Source organism: Meles meles, chromosome 3 (genome assembly GCF_922984935.1).
Source record: "Meles meles chromosome 3, mMelMel3.1 paternal haplotype, whole genome shotgun sequence".
NCBI classification, from domain to species: domain Eukaryota; kingdom Metazoa; phylum Chordata; class Mammalia; order Carnivora; family Mustelidae; genus Meles; species Meles meles.
In genome coordinates this window covers 51,678,622-51,694,535 of record NC_060068.1, presented here as the reverse complement: position 1 = coordinate 51,694,535, position 15,914 = coordinate 51,678,622, and the positions used below count along the sequence as shown (strand labels likewise).

At 37.8% G+C, this 15,914-nt stretch overlaps 1 protein-coding gene across 2 annotated transcripts in view; it reads right to left on the bottom strand.

Moving 5' to 3' along the window:
• PJA2 (praja ring finger ubiquitin ligase 2) overlaps positions 1-9,238 on the bottom strand; it is an 80,559-nt gene extending 71,321 nt beyond the window's left edge. For both annotated transcript variants that reach the window (XM_045999276.1, XM_045999279.1), the window contains exon 1: positions 9,094-9,238. The gene's annotated coding sequence lies outside the window, so the exon portion shown is untranslated. The remainder of the gene's footprint in view (positions 1-9,093) is intronic.
• Between the last annotated feature and the right edge of the window lie 6,676 nt (positions 9,239-15,914).

Below are 15,914 nucleotides of genomic sequence, written 5' to 3'. Positions count from 1 at the left end.
TATTTATAAGGCCTAACAATATATGGATTGCCACTGAAGTACATAGTTCATTTACATTTAACATAATTATCAATATAGTTGAGTTTAAGTATCATCTTTCTCATTTGTTCTTTGCTCCTTTATCCTTCCTTTTTTGACTTTGGTACTGGTCAAAAAAAAAATTTTTTTTTGTAACTATTCCATTTTACTTCACCTACTAGCTTGTTTGATGTACCTTTTGGTGCCAATCTTTAAATGGTTCCCCTTGAAATTACAAAATGCATCCTTCCTATAGGTTGAATGTTATTTCCTAGAGGATCAGGATAATTTGCCTTCCTTAAAGAGTGTTTTACGTTTTCTCATCTCAGGTAATTATATTGCAAGTAAAGACAAAGTGTGGGTTGAATTAGAGTACAAAATCTCTGAGAACTGCAGAAACATAGAAAGTTGGCACTCACTCAAAGGCTCTTATCCAGGGATGCTGAAAAAATTGGGAACCAGGCTGGAGACTAAAGAGGTATCTCTCAGAGGGGAAGGAAGGTACTGCCTTCTAACAAAGAAAAGGATAAAGTCCTACCTGGGCCTTTCACCCATATGGGGGGAAAAAACCTTACACGACTGACTGAAGGACACCAATCACTGTCCTCCATTGTGGTTAGGGGATAAGTAAAAAGAAAAAAAAAAATACTTCTGGAATAGAACTAGGAAACAGATCAAGCATTTCAAGAGATGGAAATGTAACTGCAAGAAATAAAAGACATATTAATAGTGATACCTCCCCCCCAAAAAGCATTTTATGGGCTCATCAAATGACTGGGGGGAAGGAAGTACAAATGTACTTCAAGAGGGATCATGAAAAATTCCCAAACTGAAATACAAAGTAATTAAAAAAAACCAAAAACAAAAAAAGTGTTGGGAAGACCAAACAGAGCCTCCAAGAATTGTAGGACTTTATCAAAAACTACCAGCTATGCAATGGAACTCTCATAAGATGAGAGAGTAAGTGGTACAGAAGAAATAATGAGAAGAGAAAATCTGGAGAAATTTCCAAATATGATTTAAGAGATCAAACCTTATATCTAAAAAAAGCTCAGCAACCACTCACAAAAAGCCCTATAAAAAGAAAACATGCACACCTCAATACAAATCATTTTCAACCTGCTATAAAAACCCCACAATAAAGGAAACATTTTGATGCAGAAGAATGAAGAATTACAACCGACTTCTCATCAGAAACCATGCAATCAAGAAAAGAATACATACAGGATCTTTAATGTAAGAAACACTGTGAACAAAGAATTCTATACCTAGCAAAGTACTCTGCAAAAAAAAAAGAAAAAAAAAAAAGAGTATATTTTAGCCAACCCAAAGATGTTGTTACCAACAGACTGAAACTACAGAAAGAGTAGAAAACAGATATTTGATTCTACAAAGAAATGTGGAACTCGAAATTATCTTCACTTAATGTGAAGATAAATGTAAAACATTTTTTCCTTAGTTTTAATTATTTCAAAACAGAAGTATGTGAAGTAGCACTCACTGATCAAACTTTCTGAGATGATGGAAATGTTCTTAGGCAGTTCAATCTGAAAGCTAAAACCTACAAGTGGCTACTAAGCACTTACAAAATAGCTAGTACACAGAGAAAATGAATTTAAACTTAATACTAACTATTCTAAATTCAAATTAAATAGTAACACTGGCTAGTGACATGATGGACAAAGGAGGTCTAAAGCAATCATAGTAGCAAGGTATTATGAGCTTATGGCATATGAAAAATAAAATATATGACAATAATAGTGCAAAAAATAGTTAAGAAGAAATTGACAATATACTGCTGAGGAGCTCTAAGACAATATGAGAAGTTGTATAACATTGCCTGAATATAGAGTGGAATTAAAGATGTATAATACAAATCATAGAAAAACCAGTATAAAAATTTTAAAGAGGCAAAATAAGTGTAAGTAACGAGCTAATAATGAAGATAAAAATATAGAACATTCAGCAGATAGATTAACTAAAAACAACTACTAAAATGGTAGATTTAAATCTAATCACATTAATAATTATATTAAGTATAAACAATCTAAACAACCTAATTAAAAAGCCAGACTGGTCAGGATGGATCAAAAAAAAGTTGGTTGTCAAAACTAAAACTACTTTAAATATAAAGGCATAGATGTAAAGTAAAAGGATTTATCATGCAAACACTAACCAAAAGATAGACTGGTGATATCAAATAACATCAGATAAAACAGACTGCAGAAGAAGGAATATGGTCAGAAATAAGAAGGCATATTATATAAAGGGGTCAATTTACTAAGAAAATGTAAGAATCCTAAATATATATGCACATAACAAAAGCAGTTCAAAATTCATGAAGCAGGGGCGCCTGGGTGGCTCAGTGGGTTAAAGCCTATGCCTTCGGCTCAGGTCATGATCTCAGGGTCCTGGGATCGAGCCCCGCATCAGGCTCTCTGCTCAGCAGGGAGCTTGCTTCCCTTCCTCTCTCTCTGCCTGCCTCTCTGCCTCCTTATGATCTCTGTCTGTCAAATAGATAAATAAAATCTTTAAAAAAAAAACAAAACAAACAAACAAAACAAAATTCATGAAGCAAAAATTGTTAGAAAAGGAAAAATAGACAAATCCACAATTACACTTGCAGACTTCAACTCTTCTTGCAATGATCAACAAACAAGTAGACAAAACCTCAGTAAGGAGACATAAAACCCAATAAGGACCATCAGTCAACTTGACCTGACAATTACAGAATACTTAATGTAAAATATACAATATGAAATACAGAACTTATAGAATACTCCACTCAAAAGCAGCAAAATGCACATTATTTTGAAATACATATGGAACATTACAAACATTTACATATTCTGGGACATAAAACAAACTTCAAAGAACTTAAGAAAATCATACAAAATATGTTACCTGCCTCAAAAAAATTAAACAAAGAAATCAATTACAAAAAGACTTAAGCAAAATCACCAAGCATTTGGAAATTAAACAATATACTTCCAAACAATCATGGGTCAAAGTGAAAGTCACATAAGAATTTAGAAAATACTGGGGCACCTGGATGGCTCAGTCGGTAAAGCATCTGCCTTCAGCTCAGGTCATGATCCTGGGGTCCTGGGGTCCTGGGATCCAGCCCTGTATCAGGCTCCCTGCTCCATGCCGAGCCTGCTTCTCCCTCTCCCTCTGTCTGCTGCTCCCCCTACTTGTGCTCTCTCTCTGTGTCAAATAAATAAATAAAATCTTAAAAAAAAAAAACAAAAAAAGAACTTAGAAAATAGCAACATAAGAAAATTTGCGTGGCTATCTAAAGCACTGTTAGAAGGAAAAGAAGGTCTCAAATCAATGGTCCAAGCTTATACCTTACAGAATTCTAAAAGAATGGATTTAAACCCAAACGCATAAAAAAATAAATAGTAAGGACCAAAAATCAATCAAACTGGAAAGGTTTTTTTTTTATGCAATAAAACAAAAAACTGGATCTTTGGAAAAATTAGTAAAATTGATAAACCTCGACACAAACTAATAAAGACAAGAGAGGACACATTGTCAACATAAAGAATAAATGAAAAGACATCACTACAGTAACTACAGACACTAAAAAGATAATAAACAACTCTATGGAGATGAATAGATGAAAGACAAACTCCTTCAAAGACAAAAACCACTAACACTCACATAGTGAGTAAAAGTGATTCACGTAGTCAAAAACCAAAAGCTTTCAAACAGATAACCCTAATCATCTTACAACTATAAACATAATTGAATTAATACTTTAAAACCTTTCAAAAAGAAAACTCTGGGCCCAGATGGGTTAGCTTGCAAACTCTAACAAAGATTTATGAAACAAATACCACTCATCCGAAATTTAAGACCAGCATGATCCTAATACCAAAAAAAATGACATGAAAAAGCAACCTTCCAAACATAAATACAAAAAAGTACTCAACAACTGAGCAAATCAAATCCACAAATTTATGAATATGATAATACATTATGGCCATATGAGGTTTATCTAAAGAATGCAAAGTTGATTTAACATCTGAAAATAAAGCAATGTAATTCAACTTAGTAACAGACCAAAGAAGATAAGCTATATGATCATCTCAATAAATACGGTAAAATTCAATGTCCACTTCATAAAAATTCCCAACACTAAGGAACAGAATGGGAACATCTTTAACTTGATAAAAGGCCTAGTATACTTAACACAGTAATATATACAAAATAATACTTAATATAAAATAATAACTTGATGAAAGGCCCTATTATATTTAATCATGAAAGACTGAAACCACTAAGTCACTTCTAAAAAATTTTATGGAAAAGCAAAGATACTAGAATAGCAAGAATGATTTTGAAAAATAGTAAGTCAGTTAGAGAAAGACAAATACCACATGATCTCACTCCTATGTGGAATTTAAGAAATAAAACAAACAAGCAAAGGGACCAAAAAAAAGAGAGCATACCAAGATACACTCTTATATATAGACAACATTAACTGATGGCTACCAGAAGAGAGGTGGGGAGGGGATGGGTTAAATACGTGATGAGGATTAAGGAGTGCCCTTGTGATGAGCACCAGCGATGTAGGTTAAGTGTCAAATCACAGTACTGTATACCTGAAACTAATTATTACACCATATGTTAACTAACTAGAATTCAATATTTTTTTTTAAAGATTTTATTTATTTATTTGACAGAGAGAGATCACAAGTAGGTAGAGAGGCAGGCAGAGAGAGTGAGAGGGAAGCAGGTTCCCTGCTGAGCAGAGAGCCCGATGCGGGACTCAATCCCAGGACCCTGAGATCATGACCCGAGCCGAAGGCAGCGGTTTAAACCACTGAGCCACCCAGGCGCCCCAACTAACTAGAATTCAAATAAAAACTTCAAAACAACAAAAAAAGTAAATACTCAAAAAAAAAAAAAGAGCAAAGTTCAAGTACTTGCACTACCTGATTTCAAGACTTACTATAAAGCAACAACATAATCATGACAATGTGGTATTGGCAAAATGGTATGTGGAAAGATCAAGGGTTAGTCCACAAATAGACTCATCTGTATATGGTCAATTGATTTTTGACTAAGTTGATTCAGTAAGGAAAGAAAAGTGTTCCTAACAAATGGTGCTAGAACTGAGAAAATGAGCCTTAACTCTTCTCACACTATATATAAAAATTAACCCAAAATGCATGATATAGCTTGTCATAAAAGCTAAAACTATAAAGCCTGTAGAAGAAAACATTAAGAGGAGAGTTGCACAACTTTGCATTGACCAAACTTAGAACACAAACACAAATCATAAAAGGAGGGCTGATGAACTGAATTTTTTTTTTTAAGATTTATTTTATTTGAGATAGAGATAGAAAGAGGAGCCCAAGTTGTAGGGTGAGAGGAACAAGGAGAGACTCTCCAGCAGACTCTCAGCTGAGTGTAGAGCCTGATGAGGGGCTGGATCACATGACCATGAGATATCAACCTGCACTGAAACTCAAGAGTTGGACACTTATGGACTGTGCCACCCAGGTGCCCCTGAATTTAATCAAAATTAAAAGATCCTCTAATTTGAAAACTTAGGAAACACAAAAAGGTAAGCCTCAAACTGCACTGTGTACATATGAGTCTGTGTGGGTCAAAGGACTTACACAAAAATATATAAAGAATTCCTAAAACTCAATAAGATAAGCAACTTAATGTTTAAAAATGTGCAAAAGATTTGAACAGATACTTCACAAAGGAAGACACACAAACGACCAGGAGCAAACTTTCAGTGTCATTAATCATCAGATAAATGCAAATTAAAATTACAGTGTGATACTACTACACTAGAAGGGCTAAAATTAAAAAGACTGAAATAACCGAGTGTTGATGAGGGTACAGAGCAACTGGAACTGTAAAACAGGAAACAGTGTGGCAGGTTTTTATATTTAAACATTCATTTCCATACAGTGCAACAAACGCATTTCTAGGTATTTGCCCAAGAGAAACAAAAATCTGTCTTCAAACCAAACTTCATAAATGAATGTTCATAGCAGCTTTATCAATAATAGCCCCCAAATGGAAACAGTCTGTATATCTATAAATAGGTGAAATGGTCAACAAATTACACTCAATCAACACCATGGACTACTACTCAAATTTAAAAAGTTATGAATCAGTTAAACACACAAAAGCATGTATGATTCTCAAATACACCATGCTGAGAGAAAAAAACTAAATGCAAAAAAGTACATATCATGTAATTCCATGTACACGAAATTGTAGAACAAATGAAACCAAATTATAGTGAGAGAGAGAGAGGACAATGATTTCATGGGCCTGAGGTATATAAATGTCACTTACTGTACATGGCAAAGGGAACTTTTGGGAATGACAGATATATTCTTTATCTTGATTGTGATAATGAAAACATTCTACTCTTGAATGTGGTGGTCATAACAGGGATGTACATACCTGTCAAAAGATACTGAACTGTGTATTTTAAATACACTCATTTTATTGTATCTAAATTATGTTGAGTCTTTAAAATGGAGCTCATGGGGGAAAACTGCTGATGCCCTTATATAACCACTAAAAAGTCAAAAACATCAATAAAATTCAACATCCACTGATAGTTTTTAAAAATGTCATCAGAAATAAAAGAGAATAAAAATCATTTTGGAAAGCCAAGAACAGAAAATATTTTAGTATTCTCCACTTACCAGAAAGTTTCAGAAAGCATCATGCCTGATGCTAAAACACCAGAAGCATTCTCTCAAAGTCAAAAACAACACATTTTTAGCTATCACTGCTTTTATTCAAAATTATATAGGAAGTATACTAGCCAAAGCAATGAGGAAAACACTTAAGTTATAAAATATGAAAAGTAAGCCAGAAAGCTGTGAATACTTTCAGATAATCATCAGCTGAAGTGATCAGATATATGATAAACAGAAAAAAATCCAAAAGTTTTCCTATAACCAGAAAGAGAGAGAGAGAAAATGTCACTGAAAGTTTCCATCCACCAGAGAAAATCAAAAGATAGCTAGGAATACTAGGAAGGAATACCATACATATGGGGAGGAAAAAAACAAACAAACCTATAAAACCCTACCTAATAATACAAAGCAAGATGTGAATAAAAGCGAAAGACATACCATATATGCATACAGAAAGGAGGGGAGAGACTCAGTATCATACAGGTCAGTTTGCCCCGAATTAATCTAAAATTTCAATGTAACATCACTCAAAAAACCAAAGGATTTTTTTTAACTTATAAGTTGAGTCTAAAGTTTATCTGGAGAAGAAATGCAAAAGAAAGAGTCAAGAATAATTCTGAAAAGAGGGAGAAATGGTTATCAAAATTTTAAATATGCGTAACATTTAACCCAGCAATTCCATTTGCAAGAATCTATGCTCCAGAAATAATCAGAGGAAGTTTTCCTAATAGCCGACTTTTAAAATAAAGGTAGGACTACAAGGGGGAAGTGAGAGCTGCACTTTTCACCTTACATTCCTCCAATTTTTAAATTTTTTTTAAGATTTAAAGTTTGTAATTAAAACTAATCAAATTTAATGTTGACTTCAAATAAAGCATTATTCGTGATAGCAAAAAGAAACTAATTAAATGTCTTTCAACACGTTAAATAATTATAGCTCTCATTCAAACTAATGAAATCCTACTTAACTTTTATAAAGTATTAGAGACCTATACATAAATAAAGATGTGCAAGACATACAAACAAGAGAAAGAAACAAGTGATATACCAATGTGTTTGGTATTCCTCCGCGCCTCCCCCCAAATCCAACTTCATATGTACGTATATGTGCTTAAAAACGCATTTATAAAGATGCAGAGTAAATAGTTAACTTTAGACACTGAATTAAGACTGGAGGATGAGAAATGTTCACATTTTACCTAATAATCCTTTTTCTATATTGTTCAACTTTACATCACGCTTGCATGTCTGTGGTTAATTTTCAAAACTTAAACTTACTTCATATAAAAATGACATGAATTCTAGGAGACAAAAAACTCGAAAAAAAAAACCAGTTAAAACGTTTATTTGTTATCTTCATATTTATTTACATACTCTTCGAATGATCTGTAGTGTTCAGCAGAGGTGACTGCCATTTTAAGGAAATTTAACTGACCAAATAGGTCATGGTAAAAATAACAATACAGTAAGCCTTTTTTTTTTTTTTTTTTAATCGTAAACTTCACAGAACCACCAGACTCACAGCAGCGTTCATGCATACGCAAAAAATTTTTATGCCTGGAGAGGAAAATCTCCTAAATAGATTATTCCTCCTCCTTGAAAAAAAGGGTTATTTACCCTCCCTTTTTCTTTTTCAGCTTGGTCTGGGCGACTTTAAACTCACCATTTTGAATATGCGCAAAATGATTAACAGGCAGTAATCTGAGGGAGGCCGAAACTGAAGGCAGATGTACTAGAGTGCTCTGACCTGACATCGCTAACTGGCACCAGCATTGATGGAATGGTGCTAATATCGGGAGAACGATTGCTATGGTTTGAACTGGGTGTCCGCGTGCCCGAGGTTCGGTGACAATCGGAAAAAATGCAAATACAGCCAAGAGAGCGGCCGCAGCGGAAGGTTTCTCGGGGGACGGGGGCTGCAGGCCTGTGGCGTAAGACGGCTCAGCTCTATGCGGGATGACTGGAAATGGGCTGAGAAGGCGGCTGTGAGGTTTTGGTGGCGGCACACTCATACAAGCCGCCAGTGTCGGGAGAAAGGCAGCGGGGTCCTTGGCCACGGCACCAAGGACAGCAGAAGAGGCAGCGGGGAACAGCGGCCGGTGGAGACCCCCAGATCAATCGATGCCATTCGCTGGGGGTTGCAGGCCCGGCGGCCACGGACTCGAGCGCGGCCTCAGGTCCGGGTTGGACCGGGCCCAGGAGGCGAAGAAGGCCTCTCACAGCCATCAACCCCACCCACCATGGCCGGCGCAGCGGGCAGGGACAGGCCCTGCTCCTTCTCGAGGAGAGAAATTAAGAAATGGGGTGAAGGCAGCAATTTCCTCGCCCCGACCCTCACATTCCTGACCTCAGAACAAGCTAGATTAAAAAAAAAAAAAAATCCCCTCACCGAACCGTGCAGCGGCTCCGGAGCGAGTACAGCGCTCGATCCTCCAGCCGCCACCACCGCCTTCTTCTCCGCCTCCGACTCCTCCCCCGCCGAACGCGCAGCGACAGGCGGCAGCGGCGGCGGCGGCGGCGGCGGCGGCGGAAGCAGAGGCGGCGGCCGCGGCGCGTCCCGCCCCTAGTGCCGCGGTAGAGGCTAAGGAGGAGGACATGCAAGCCCCGCCCTCGAGCAGCATCGACCAATAGACTCAAAGGACCTCTGCGGGAAAAATCCACCTATCCAATCGGAACCCGAGGAGTGGGCTCACGTCAATGGTTGGGACGTGGCAGAAAAAGGGAAATATACTTGGACTGTGTCTACTCTCCGGACCCCCTTCTGGCTCAGAAGGACTCCACCGATTGGCCGAAGAGCGGAAGGATGAAGCTACACTCCCCACAACCGGGTCCCCGTCTGGGCCCACCTCCGTTCCCTGCAGCACTGCGACGTTCGGGGAGGGGGCGGGGCATCTTGCTGGGGCTGGGACCGGCACGGCCTTTTGTGGTTTGGGCTGGGAGAAAAGGCGGGGTCTCAGGGAAAGGGAAAGGGGTGTGGCGAACTAAGGGAAAAGCTGGCGCAGCTAGACTTTCTCAGAAATCCCAAAGCAACAACCAAAATGGAGGCATTAAAATCAACCCTAACTGGGCTGGAAACCTAAGTAACAAGGTTGTCTCCTGGCATAAGGTTCAATCCGTTGCAGTTCAGATATGGGTGGGACAAGAAAAAAATAGAAGAAGGGCCCTTTTCCCCACCCTGACTCTGAGCACTATCTAGTGCCTTTTCCCCTCCCACGCTGCAGTAAGACCTTTGCATCATCATTTCTCATTCTCTTGGCGCCGGGGTTGGGGGATATCTGTGATTCCTCTCTAGAGCCCTGGCCTAACCAGAACCTTCCAGTTTGCATCTAGAGACTAATGCGCAGTCAAGCCGAGAAGTAACAGCTCCAATCACATGCAACCAAAATAAATACAACAGCTGTAGTCCCTGGACATCTTGCTTAATTTAAACACGGGTAACAGTTTACTTAATCATTTAAATTGTTTCTTCGTCCCACACATGTCCTTTTTTTTTTTTTTTTTCATCCTGAACATGTCTGCTTCTCTGATTACAGTCCTGCTCTCCTCCCACCTTATTCCCCAACCCCCTCAACTCTTTCCACTTACACACCCAGTGCCCAGGATATATTTATCGCGTCCCTCCCCTAAGAATTAAGCGCCCCACTTCTTGTGCTGTCCCTGGCAACTGCAAAATCTGCTAGTGAATTGAGACTTTACTTTTTTTTTTCCTGTTGGTTGGAGCAAATTATCCAAAATTTACTATGGGAATTTCAGTTACAAGAATTTGCTATAGACATTTTGTGAAATCAAATCTAAGTCTCAGCCCACCCTTGTAGTACATGTCTTACCAAGAAATCGTTTCTCACTTGATGTTTCTCTGCTTTACACATGTTGCTCTAGAAGCTGTGGCTCTTTTCCATCCAAGTCTCTCCCTCTTTGAAAGATAATTCATACTTTAATCACACTTCTCTAATCTCCCTTTGGGATGTTGCATATTGATTCAATTGGATATACTGACAAGTTTGTTAGAGGGTTTCTCAAATTTCAATCTTTTTCATACCATATCTCTGTGTGTATACTACTAACAGTATTATTATTTTCTTTAAATAAATGTATTTTTACTTTCAATTTATTTAAGAGGGAAACTTTATAAAAAGACTATGATGGAAAATCTCCATCATCTATCCTAGGTTGAAAGCAATGGTAAGAAAAGTAGACAAAACCATTTTTTCTTTTTTTTTTTTTAAGATTTAATTTATTTATTTGACAGACAGAGAGCACAAGTAGGCAGAGAGGCAGGCAGAGACAGATGAGGAAGCAGGCTCCCCGCTGAACAGAGAGCCCGATGTGGGGCTCCATCCCAGACCTGAGCCAAAGGCAGAGGCTTTAACCCACTGAGCCACCCAGGTACCCCTGACAAAACCATTTTTAACGTAATAGCTAGAAACAATTGCCTACTAACGTCTCAGCCTAAACTCTGAACCTGTTAAAAGGCAAGGCTATCAAGCATTAGACACATTAAAGATCAACATGCAAATGGTGTTTTTATTGTGATGTAATCAAAGGATAGAACATTAGAGCTAAAATAGGAATCACTTTCTCATTATGTGAGTCACTTTTTAAAATCCTGCATGCATGCCCCAAGTGAAGTCATCCAAGGCATCAGAAATGATCTATGTTACTCTTTGGGAAACACTGCTGTGGAGGCCTAAAGCATGTATTCTGAATCAAACAGACCATATTCTTTATAATGATTCCTGAATTTGTAGCTTTGTGCCTCTGAGCAATCTATTTACCTCTCTGACCTTAATTTCCAACTTAAATATGGGAAAAGTGATAATGTCTATTCATGAGTCTTTGAGTAGATTAAAAAACCTAATAACGGTAAAGCATATCATACCTACCATCTTGTAAGTACTAAATACATATTAGCTTGTGTATTATTTATGTGTATATAGAGATAATAATATGTATTATTAGCTTATACATATAATAATTATTGATTCTAGAGTTAAGAAGCACTCCCTAAGGCAATGGGTTGAAGGTATGGTGTAAAAGAGTGGTCCTTAAAGAGTGATCCCCAGACCAACAGCATCAGCATTGCCTGGGAACTTCTTTCTTTTTTTTAAATTTTATTTATTTATTTGACAGAGAGAGAGATCACAAGTAGGCAGAGAGGCAGGTAGAGAGAGTGAGAGGGAAGCAGGCTCCCTGCCGAGCAGAGAGCCCGATGCAGGACTGGATCCCAGGACCCTGAGATCATGACCTGAGCCAAAGGCAGCGGCTTAAACCACTGAGCCACCCAGCCGCCCTGCCTGGGAACTTCTTAAAAACGCATATTCTCAGTTAGGTCCTAAATTGGAAACTCTAAGTGTCGAGCCCAGCAACCTGTAGCTTAGCAAGCCTTCCAGGTGATTCTGATGCATATAAAGTTTGATGACCACAGATAACATAGAAAAAGGACTGATTGGTCAAGGAGTGAGAGGGCCCGAGTTTTAACTATATAGTCTTACAGTGACATCAGCAGAATGGAGACATAAGGACCTCTGAAAATTCTCTACTAAAAGTAGTGAAAAAAAAAAAACTGGCAAAATTGTCAGAATAAACTTCTTCTGAATGCGGATATTAACCAAAGGCTTGCAGCAATCCAGGAAACATTTTTTTCAAGAAAACAGCTGAATCTTTCAGTAAGAACAGCAAGCTTTTGTGATGTTTTGACTTGTTTTAACCCAATCCCTTCAGCTCCAGCTTGGCTGTTGCACTGAAAAACAGTAGCCCAGCCCCCGAATGAGGCTGAATGAGATTGGAGTGCTTTCAAAACCTAATTCTAAGAGAATAGTTTCACCTAACTGGTGACTCCCTAGAAGATCTCACTTGCAAGGCTGTCTTCATTTGATTTGATTCAGAGCCAAACCAGTGCAAAAAGCCTTTACTCCAGAAGCATTTGTCAAAAACAATGAATGAGAGGGAATTGATGGACTTTCCAGTCACTTTAGGCAGTGAAAATAGTTGGGACAAACAATAGAGTAACCAAAAAGCTTGAAAAGTTGGAGAAATTCTGTAGGGGCTTTGAAAAACTCCAGCGTATTCACAGGAATCCAGAAACCCCCACACACCCAGGACTGTGTTAACCTGTATATAAGATCAGGAAAAACCCAAGGAGGCCAGAAGGATTTACCATAGGCTGACCTTGAGGCTCTGTAAAAGCCAGAAATGAAGGCTAAGAGAGAATTGGCAGTGCATGGCTTAGTGTTGATGTCATGTCCCAACACACCCAGACCTTAAGTAAACACTGGAAGACATAATGGTTCCAGACATTTAAGGAAGTCTGTCTAATCATAAGCTGAGCACTAAATTAACCAAGTAGAATCTTTCATGGTCACACACATCAAAGAATGCAGACTTTATGTAGGTAGTTCAGAAAAGCCCTGAACAAACAAAAAGCAACTATAACAAATAATAACAAGAAACCCCAGGGAGGAAGAAGAATCTGATTTCCAGAGTTTCTAGATTATGTTTCTTTTAAATGTCTGATTTTCAACAAAACCAGAAGTTGCTTCTTCAAAAAGATCAACAAAATTGACAAACCTCTAGCTAGACTGAACAAGAAAAAAAGAACACTCAAATTACTGTAACACAACTACTAGCCTACAGAAATTTTAAAAAATTATAAGGGAAAACTAAGAACATTTGTATGCTTAACAGGTAGAAAACCTTGACAAAAAATGGACAAATGTCTAGAAAGATGCAAACCACAAAAACTGACTCAAGAAGAAATAGAAAATCTAACCTTAGCCTTGTCATTTATGAACGAAATGACCTTTATTTAGGTTGGTCATTTAATTGTCTTGAGCCTTATTTTCTTCAACTAAAAAACAGATATAATAAAAACTATGCCATACGTTTAAATAAAGTAATAGAGAGGTTATATTAGGTATATATTAAGTATATTAAGATACTCTAGCCATTGAAACAACTGAAATCCTTATTAAGATTCAGTAGCACCTACACGAGATTACTTCCATCCAGTAGGATGGGTGGGAAGCTCTGCTTCACATTTTAGGACCTGAGCTCTATCATCTTCAATACAGGCTTTCATTTTAAGCTTGAGTGCCAACATGGAGGAAAGAATATGAAGGATTTCTGAGGTTTTTTATTAGCCTAGCATGGATATAGCTTAGTTATTGGAGATCATCATCTACTGGCAGGTCACCTTGAACTTATGGAGGCTTGGTTTTGGGCTCTGTTAGACTACTCTACTTTGGTTTTGTCCTTACTATTAGGATATACACCTTACACCTAGGATGTGGTTCTGACTCTTAGGGTGTGACCATTTGGGGGGGGGGTCTCAACTGGAAACTTGGGATATTTACTAAGATCCCTCTTCTTGGCAGGACTGAAATTCCTATTTTTGACTCCCAAACTGTATGACTACTGAAACCTCTGCTTCATTCTTTATAATCTCAGTCACTGTTTTCTGCTGGGTTTCTTGGAGTCTTGTTCTTTGCCTATATCATTTAAGAATCAGCCAACAACTTAAAAGAGAACTTATATGAAGGTTTTGATGTTCCTTTTATGCAGTTCCTTCCTCCTGGGGATGTTCCACTATAATTCAGCCATTTGACAACTTTGTACTCTGACTTCTTGTCTTCACCATGTACTAAGAATACCATATTCTGCTTGAACTCTAGTCCTTGGTACCACAGTTTGGTGTATACACTCAGGAAAAAAGACAGAATAATGTGAAGCTAACCTTGTGCTTAACTTCTCTCAAGAATCATAGGCTACCAAGTCCTACCTGCTTTGCTAACTCTTCAATGCCTTCAAACATTTGTTTTGCATGTTTCCCCAGTTTTCATCATTGCTTTCAGTGGGAAGGTTAGTCAGATGAAAGTTAATTCATTGTGCTTGCAACCAAAAGTTCACCAAATGGTTGTTTTAAAGTTTGAACAGGGAAATGTTTTTCTAGTCTAGACTCATAGTTCTTTATCAATAGAATTCCTTCCAAATCTTAATGAAAGTTCTGATCTTTTTCTTCCATGCAGTTTTATGATTAGCTATATCCAAAGTTCTGTGCCAGATTTAATTCTCAAGTCTGGTTTAATTCTTTGCATCTTAACCTCCATGCCTCTCTTTTAATTTAATGGTGACTACCATCAGGTTTGGGTGAGAAAGTCATACTCTTAAACTGCACTATTTCTCCCAAAAGATTAGTCTTAATTGTCCTGTGTTGATCAAAACTTTTCCTAGTTATTTATCTACAGGTTAGGGCCTGGTGAAAGTCCACTTTTCCAGTCATTTGCAGCCACAAAGTTTCTGGAATTTCCAACCTTTTTTTTTTTTGTCTAACCTCATCTCTTTGATCTCATACTTTGCCTAATAGTCAGTAGCAACAATATACAACTCTAACATTCTGTTTGCAAAAATTTTCCCCTGGAGTTACAGACTGCACACACTTTATCTGCCTCCCAAATTACCACAGTGATAGCTGTTTTTTAACCAAATGCTTTGACATTGCAAAGCAAGGATCTCCATCTTTCCAGCATCTGAAATCAGTTGCTTCACCACTCACTGACCAACTGCTAAGTCACTGCCATGTATTTACAATATTTTGTTACAAAAAATCATGTATTAATTAAGCAACCCTAGATAATGTAACAGATAAAGACTAAACTGTTATGAAACACTGGAAGTACATTCGTTGAAGACGTAATGTCCACCTAGTGGTGAGAGAAGATGTGATGGGGGAGAGGTCCTTCCTTACAGGGGGATTCAATGACCCGTGCTGGCTGAGGAGGAGCCATCTTCAGTCATGTGTTCCAAGTTTATGCTGAGAATCCCCACCAAATAGTTAAAGAACTTTAACCAGCTGTGTTCTGGTTGAAGGCAAGAGAACAAAAGAGAACAAAAGAGGAAAAAAATGAAACAAGACAAAACCAGAGGAGACTCTTAATCATAGGAAAGAAACTGAGGGTTGATGGAGGGGAGGGAGGTGGAGAGGTGGGATTACTGGGTGATGGACACTGGGGAAGTTATGTGTTGTAGTGAACACTGGTTATTATATAAGGCCTGTACCCCTGAAACAAATAACACATTATATGTTAATTAATTGAATGTATTTATTTATGTATTTATTTATTTTAAAGATTTTATTTATTTATTTGATGCAGAGGGAGAGCACAGGAAGGGGGAGGCAGGCAGAGGGCAAAGCAGGGAGCCCGATGCGGGACT